This window comes from Carassius auratus, unplaced genomic scaffold (genome assembly GCF_003368295.1).
Source record: "Carassius auratus strain Wakin unplaced genomic scaffold, ASM336829v1 scaf_tig00032671, whole genome shotgun sequence".
In the NCBI taxonomy this organism is placed as follows: domain Eukaryota; kingdom Metazoa; phylum Chordata; class Actinopteri; order Cypriniformes; family Cyprinidae; genus Carassius; species Carassius auratus.
In genome coordinates this window covers 181,241-189,616 of record NW_020526023.1, presented here as the reverse complement: position 1 = coordinate 189,616, position 8,376 = coordinate 181,241, and positions in this window count along the sequence as shown.

Here is an 8,376-nt window from a genome sequence, read left to right as displayed (position 1 = left end):
CTTCACAACATAGTCTTCAGCTCAGTGCAGGTGCATACATTCAATTAAAACTGATGTCATACTAATTATCTCCCTTCCAATGATGATAGTGTTCTCCAGTCTTCACTCAATCTCCATATCTCACTCGCTTTCCAACATTTGACGTCTTCAACTCGTACTCACACAATCGTTGTTGCACCCTCAATACATCCGAGCTCTCACAACACTTCTCCAAAAACCTCCATAAGCTACACCACCCAAGAACGACTTCTCTCGAGGGAGAACCACCCCAACTGTCTCTTCGCTTTTTCTTTTGTACACTCCAATTTCCCAGCTAAAATCCTCCACAACTGATGCGATTCGGTCATTATCCACGATTGTTATGGTGACAGATACACAACCGGAACCGTCCTGATGTTACCATGACACCGTCCCGGAGGGAACACAACTTCAGTGGGGCATGGTTCCGCTTCGACTCGGTCACCTCATGACATTGGTCCATTGTGTTTTTTTAAAAACCAAAGTCACTGAACCCGTTTACCAAGAAATCTCAGAGCACTTAATGTTTCCTTCTACTGACCAGCTTTTTGAAGATGCTGATTTAATTTTCCAGCAGGATTTGGCACCTAACCAAACTGCCAAAAGCACCAAAAGTTGGTTAAATGACCATGGTGTTGGTGTGCTTGACTGGCCAGCAAACTCACCAGACCTGAACCCCAGAGAGAATCTATGAGCTATTGTCAAGAGGAAGATGAGTAACAAGAGACCAAACAATGCAGATGAGCTGAAGGCCAATGTCAAAGAAACCTGGGCTTCCAGACCACCTCAGCAGAGCCACAAACTGATCACCTCCATGCCACGCTGAATTGAGGAAATAATTAAAGCAAAAGGAGCCCCTACCAAATATTGAGTACATGTACAGTAAATGAACATACTTTCTAGAAGGACAACAATTTACAATTATTTATTGGTCTTATGAAGTATTCAAATTATTTGAGATAGTGAATTGTTGGGTTTTTGTTAAATGTGAGCTAAAATCATCACAATTAAATGAACCAAAGACTTAAACTAATTCAGTCTGTGCATTTAATTTATTTAATACATTAGTTTCACAATTTAAGTTGAATTACTGAAATAAATTAACTTTTCCACGACATTCTAATTTATTGAGAAGCACCTGTATCACCTGAATCAAGTTGGTTTGTATTGCTGTGGCGGCTGTGGCCAAGTGGCAAAAAAGGTTGAGAACCACGGCTTTTACATAATTTTAAATTCTGAAGATATCTATAATTGGCAGCATTAGCAGCTTGCTGAAATGTAGAGAGAGAGAGAGAGAGAGAGAGAGAGAGAGAGAGAGAGAGAGAGAGAGAGAGAGTGAGAGAGAGTGAGAGAGAGAGAGAGTGAGAGAGAGAGAGAGAGAGAGAGAGAGAGAGAGAGAGAGAGAGAGAGACTTGACTTTATAATCTCTTTAATTATCAACAGTATTAGACAAAACATCAAAACTTAATCAGAAACCAGCAGTTAAAAAAGAGGGTAAGAATAGAAAAAAAAAGAAAACAAAAAAAGAAAAACAAAAACAAAAGAATTTTAAAAATATGCACACCTCTTAAGAAAAGGTTTAAAAAAAATAAAAACCACCCATCACTTTAAACATTAGTTTGTAAACAGCCATCAGGGTCAATTTCACAGACACACTGATTTATGCACCATTTGAGACTGAAAGTTTCCATATCATCAACAAGCTTGTAATAGGCATACTCAATATTGATACGAGATTTCAATAATCCCCTAAAAATAGAGATAACATCAGTTGATCCTGTGCCAAGTAGTTTCCTTTTGCGCGATACCCAAATTGCCATTTTTGCCTGGCCAAACAAAAAATTTGTTAAAACATGAACTGGCTTGTTGCTCCTTTTGTACTTGGGACAATAGATAAAACATACAGGCGTAAAAACTTCCCCCAAAGACTGACAGTAGTCTTCTAATAGATAAAACAGCGGTTGGAGTCTCGAACAATTAAGAAACAAGTTAAAAATTGTTTCTTGCAGCCCACAAAAAGAACACTCTTCCCCTACTAGTGGATCTAGGTGTGCTCTGTGTCTGTTTGTAGCTATTATACCATGCACTATCCTCCATTGAAGGTCTCCAGACCTTTTCTCAATAGGGGGTTTGTACAGGGTCCTCCAGCAGCCTTTAGGGGAGACGCCCAATCCAAAAAACTGTTGCCACTTAGACTCCTTCACGTTTTCAAGAGTGTGAAAATGTGTCACTTTGACACACAACCCATAAAGAGCCTTCTTTCCTGCGTCACCAAAACAGCTCAGTTCAGGGGTTTTAAAAGACAGCAATTTGCCCTCCGTTTCCTGCCATTCTCCAGTATCAAATGAGAGAGTCATCTCTGGGAAAGGAGGACGGTCCACATCAGGTGTTTCCAAGGAGAGTCTAAAATCCAATGGTAAAGACTCACGGATTTGAGTTAACAGTTTCCCTGCCACTCTAACTGACCTCATGCCCAGTTTTAGTGCTAAGGTTTCCGCAGATATCCATCCTCTCTCAGTGATCAAATGTCCAACTTTAGTGATCTTAGCAGACCACAAGACTTTGATGAGGGATTCTGACCTAAGGATATCTAGGTCCATAGTAGAGTTAAAAAGCAGTGGTTCTTCACTTAGCCAAGGTCTCTGTGTGCTATTAAAATCTCTTGAAATCTTGAAGGGCGACCACGCTCTTAAGCATGTCCTGTAGAAAGGTGTTATTCCAGTCAGATTCAACTTGTTGGTGTCCATGAGAAAAAGGTGACGGTCTAATCCCATGTTACCAGCTCTCCTCAGAAGGGCACAGGCTACTTCAGCCCAGGACACATCCTCCCCGTATAAAAGTCTCTGAACAGTCTGAAGTCTGAAGGCTTTAATTCTGGAATTAATGTCAACAAGTCCTTGTCCTCCTTCCCGAATAGGCAGGTAGAGTACAGGTGCCTTCAGCCAGTGCTGTCCCGACCAGAAAAAGTCTACCAGCTTCTGTTGAATTTCCCTCACCAGATCTTCAGGAGGCTCTACGATCATCATTTTGTGCCAGAGAGATGAGGCCACCAGATTGTTGCAGATTAGGACTCTCCCCCTGTAGGGCAGCTGGGGTAGCAACCACTTCCAGTGAGACAACCTCGCACACACTTTCTCCACTAACCCCACCCAGTTTTGTCTCCTATAGTCTCCTGTGCCTAAAAACACCCCTAGGTATTTAAAACCCGTTTTACCCCACTGCAAACCACCTGGAAGTAGAGGACCTTGACCAAGCTGACCACACCATAGAGCACTGCTTTTCCCCCAATTTACCTTGGCTGAGGAGGCTTTGCCATAACACAGCAAAGCCTCTTCTAGGAGAAGGACATCATTTTGATTTCTGATTAAAACTGTGACATCATCAGCATATGCTGAAAGCTTAATAGGTTTTTGAACCTCTAGTTCATTAACCCTTAAACCTGTTAGCTTCCTTCTAAACTTGCACAGCAGAGGCTCTATGACTATGCTGTAAAGTTGACCAGACAGGGGGCAACCCTGTCTAATACCTCTGTTAACTTTAACAGGGACACTGAGGCCACCAGCAATTTTTATCATGCATGTAGCGTCATTGTACAGCAGTCTAATCATAGAAATAAACTTGTCTCCAAAACCAAAAGCCTTAAAGGTTTCAAAAAGAAAAACATGATCAACACCATCAAAAGCCTTTTCTTGATCTAATGATAAAAAAACCAAGGTTAATGTTGTTATTAAAAGCAAAATCAAAAATGTCCCGTACTAAATGTAGATTATCTAAAATACATCTCTCTTTTACACAGTAAGACTGGTCTTTGTGAATGATTGCGTACATTACATTGTTTAGTCTGTTCGCCAAACATTTTGACAGAACTTTGTATTCAAAACATAAAATTGCGATGGGCCTCCAATTTTTTAAGAGGGTTAGATCCCCTTTTTTGGGTAACAGTGTTAAAACAGCCTGCTGACAACTTAAAGGAAGAGACTTTTCACCAATACATTTCTTGAGTACCTCAAAGTAGTCAGGTCCTATTAAAGACCAAAACTTTTTATAAAATTCGGCAGATAAGCCATCCAGCCCTGGTACCTTCCCTGAAGAAAGACCCTTTACAGTAGCAGTGACTTCCTCAAATGTTAAATCAGTTTCCAAGAGTTGTTTTTGTTCTGAAGTTAGAACAGGGAGGTCCTGTAACAGTTCATCCTTAGATTGTTCATCTGTGGCTTCAGCAGCAAAAAGATCAGAATAAAAGTCAACAGCAAGTCTACGCATTGTCACAGGATCTGAAGTTTCTTGTCCATCATTGTCTTTTAAACAGTACATTTGTTTCTCCTGTCCTGCTTTACGCTCCAAGTTGAAAAAGAAGGAGGTTGGGCCATCCATGTCCTTTATGTTCAGAAAACGGCTCCTTACAAGCGCCCCTTTAACTTTTTCATTTAAGATGGAGCTGAGCTGATTCTTTTTTTCAGTCCAAAGTTCATGCAATTGTTCTGCATCATTTACAAACATACTTTTTTCAATGTCAAGAATTTCCTTTTCCAGCAGTTCTACTGTATTTTTTAAAACCAGGGAGGAAAAGCCTTTGTACTGTTGGCAATAAGTCTTTATGTGCACTTTACCGATTTCCCACCATTGAATAATACTTTCATAAAGGCACTTCTCACTTTTCCAAGTTTCCCAAAAAGATTTAAAATTTTCACAAAAACATTTATCCTCCAACAGTTTATTATTAAAATGCCAGTAGTAACTCGTATGGGTTCTATTCACCAATAAACAATCAACAGTGACAAATTTGTGATCAGAAAAAGACGCAGGAAAAATAGCTGCATTGAATACTCTATTTCTCATGTTTTGTGATGTATAAAACCTATCCAAACGTGCTCCAAAAATCCTATCATTGCTAATTTTGACCCAAGTGTACTGCTTTATTAAAGGATTATTCTCTCTCCATACGTCTGTCAGGTTAAAACTTTTTGTGACTCTAGTCAGACAAGAAGATGACTGCATATGAGGCTCATCGCCATTTCTATCTTGTGTGAAATCTAGAGTGCAATTCCAGTCTCCTCCTAATATGATAAAATCACCAGTTTGCTGCAATTTTAAAAACTGCTCTAGTTTCGCAAAGAGCTGTAATCTGTCTGCTCCAGTATTAGGGGCATAGATATTGATAAACAAAAAAGAGAAATTATTAATTTCAGCTCTGACAGCCATCAGCCTCCCAGGTTCTAGTTCATTTTTCATCAGAACTTTAACATTTACATTAGGAGAAAAAAGTACAGCCACACCGGCACTAATATTAGTTCCATGACTAAGCACTCTCTCTCCTTTCCACCATAATCCCCAATCAGCTTCGTTATCAAAATTACTGTGGGTCTCTTGTAAAAAGACAACACTCGGGTTCTTTATTCTTATGAAGTCTAACAATAAACCTCTTTTTTTTCCATCCCTTAATCCATTTATGTTTAAGGACCCCACCCTCAAAACTTCCATAAGAGGTAGAAAGAAAAAGAGAAAACAATAAAGAAAGAAAAAAGAAAATTTATCCATCTTAATTATTTGGTCTTTCCCCTTGCTTTAACTGATTTCCTTCCAGATCTGATAACAGTTAGATGCTTTTTGAGGCGAAAACGCTTTTGTTGTGAAAGCTCATCATAAGTACTCAGTCTTCTAGCCATCATAACAGAGGAGACAAACTTTTCCACATCTGGAAAATAATCGCAAACCTCAACACCAGCTCTACCTTTAGTTTTGTCAAGAAATGAGTTTATTTGCTCAAGAGTGTACAAATCATCAACCACTTTAGAAACATCAGACCACTGCTCATCATCTCTTGAACCATCATCAGTGCACTGTGAAAACACTTCCATCTCAGCCATATTCTCCTCTGAGACACCTGCCTGCCCTGTAACATCCTCACACACATCTTCAACATCACTTTGAGCATCATTCTGTTCATTATCTTCACACTCACTCACATCCTTATGTATCACAGTAGGCCAACTACATTCAGCTTCCCCAACACTGCCAGGAATACCAGTAGTTTCACTCACCTCCTGCTGCTCATTCACCTCATCTGTAGCTCTTTCAGCCTGCTGCTCTGGCCTCTGTGCGTCTGCATTACTCGTATCGTCGCGGGATGTGGATGTGCGTGGTTCCTCCTTATTATGTGGGCATGCGAGGCGTTTGTGGCCCACGTCACCGCATTCATAACAACGCATACTATCGGTACTGGCATAAACCATAAACGAACTCGCTTCATAAGGGACGCGGAAAGAGACATCTAAAGTCCGCTCAGGGGAGTTTAGAAGCATAAAGACCTGCCGCCTAAAGGAAAGGACGTGCTTTAGCGCGGCATTTTTACATTGCAGAGGAACCGCTTTAACAGGACTTGCGATCTTGCCGAACCTCTGTAATTCTTTTAGAATGGCATCATTGCATATAAACGGTGGGATATTCGAGATAGTGACTTTAGTTGCTGGTGCGGAAAGCGGGGTTACCGGAACATAAGTTTCTTTCACCCAAACGCCACTCACAGTCAAAACATTGACCAGTGCCTCTGATTTTAAAAATACGACTACGGCTTTATTCATCCTTGAGGCCCAAACGATGTTCTCAAAACCAATCTTTTCACCAAAGACTAGCAGCATGTCTTCTACAGACACCGCGGGGTCCGGTACACACCTGCACCCATTACGGAGTGAGAGGGTAGCAGGTGTTAGTACATTAGTGCTCGCAATACTGGCGGCGTTAAGCCGCGCGTACGCGACAAAACACTCGTCCTTATCCAGAAATTATTACCAAGGGGAAAGACAAAAATAATTAGGTGGATAAAGTAAAGAAAAAGAAAAAGGGGGAAACAAACAATGCTCTCCGCAAAAAGGCGGCGCGCTCAGCTCCGTCTCACACTCTCAGAACGGAAACCGGAAACGGAAACCAGAGAGAGAGAGAGAGAGAGAGAGAGAGAGAGAGAGAGTGTGAGAGAGAGAGATTTGATTTTAACAAAACTTTTATTACAACACAGTGTACAAGACATTACCTAGTATTTATCATACCAGACTTTTACACCAAAGTATAAATGTACAAAATAAAAATAAAAAATCACAGCACAAAAATCAATTCGCCTTCAAAAACAGAGCACAGAGCCTCCTTGTAGCACCAAATACATTCAAATGTAACAAAATCATCAATGGACTTATAATATAAAAAATCTACCATAACTCTTGACTTCACCAGGTTAGAAAACAAGGCAACCATATTCTGATTAAGATTCTGTTCTATTTTCTTTTTCCTACTTAAATAAATGGCCAGCTTGGCTTGGCCTAGAACAAAATTCAGAAGCTGACAGACAACACTTTTTTTTCTCACATACTTGTACCCCAAAATAACTGTCTCCAGAGAAAAGGTCTCATTGCACCTCATAAAAACATCGCTTACAACTTCAAACAAAGGTTGAAGTCTACAACAATTCATGAACACATGAAAAATGGTTTCTCTAGTAGAGCAAAAAGGACATCCAGAGTCAACTTCAGGGTTTAAAACTGACACAAAAGCGTTAACCGCAACAGCACCATGAATGATCTTCCACTGTAAATCACCTGTTCTCTTGGTTAACGGTGGTTTATACAAAGAACTCCACTCAGGCTTTACGCCTTCGTCCAGTTTAAAAACATCACGCCAGGGAGTATCAACTCTTGCACTTAAGACATTTTTGCTAAACACTAAAACACAAGACCTGTACAAAGATTTACCAGCACTCTGTCTTTACACAGAGATGCAGAATTTTGAAAAAAGGGGGAAATAATCCCTTCAACATTTATAGCCAAAGATAAACGAGGAAAGGAGTCTTTGGGATTTGCAACACAAGAACCTTCACAAAATTCTGTTAACAATTCCATTTCAGTTGTTTCAAGAGCAGCTTTCCATTTCATGAGCAACTGGTTAACAAGACGAATAGACCTGATTCCAAAGTGTTGAGCTAGAGCTACTTCATCCTTGAAATCTGGCCCCACAATGCTCAGTAGCTGACTCAGAGTGAGAACGTCATGTCCCACCAACACCCTACTGAGTCCAGGAAAACAGGAACTGTCCATTAAATCCAACCGGGCGCCATGGATTAAAGGCTCTTCCAGTAACCAGAAAAGAGAAGGTGAACTATCTGAACGCTGGACAAAAAAGAGACTCCAAACTTTAAAAGTATTCTTATAAAAAATTGGCAACTTAGAGGTGTCCAGTTTTAGGGGATCCATTAGGAAAAGTGCTTTGTCAAGTCCCAAACCTGCAAAGCTCCGTAGAATCAGGCATGAAACAGCGCGCCAGTTACAGTCTGAAGGTCCATCCAGCAGTCTTTGCACAAACTGCAACCGAAAG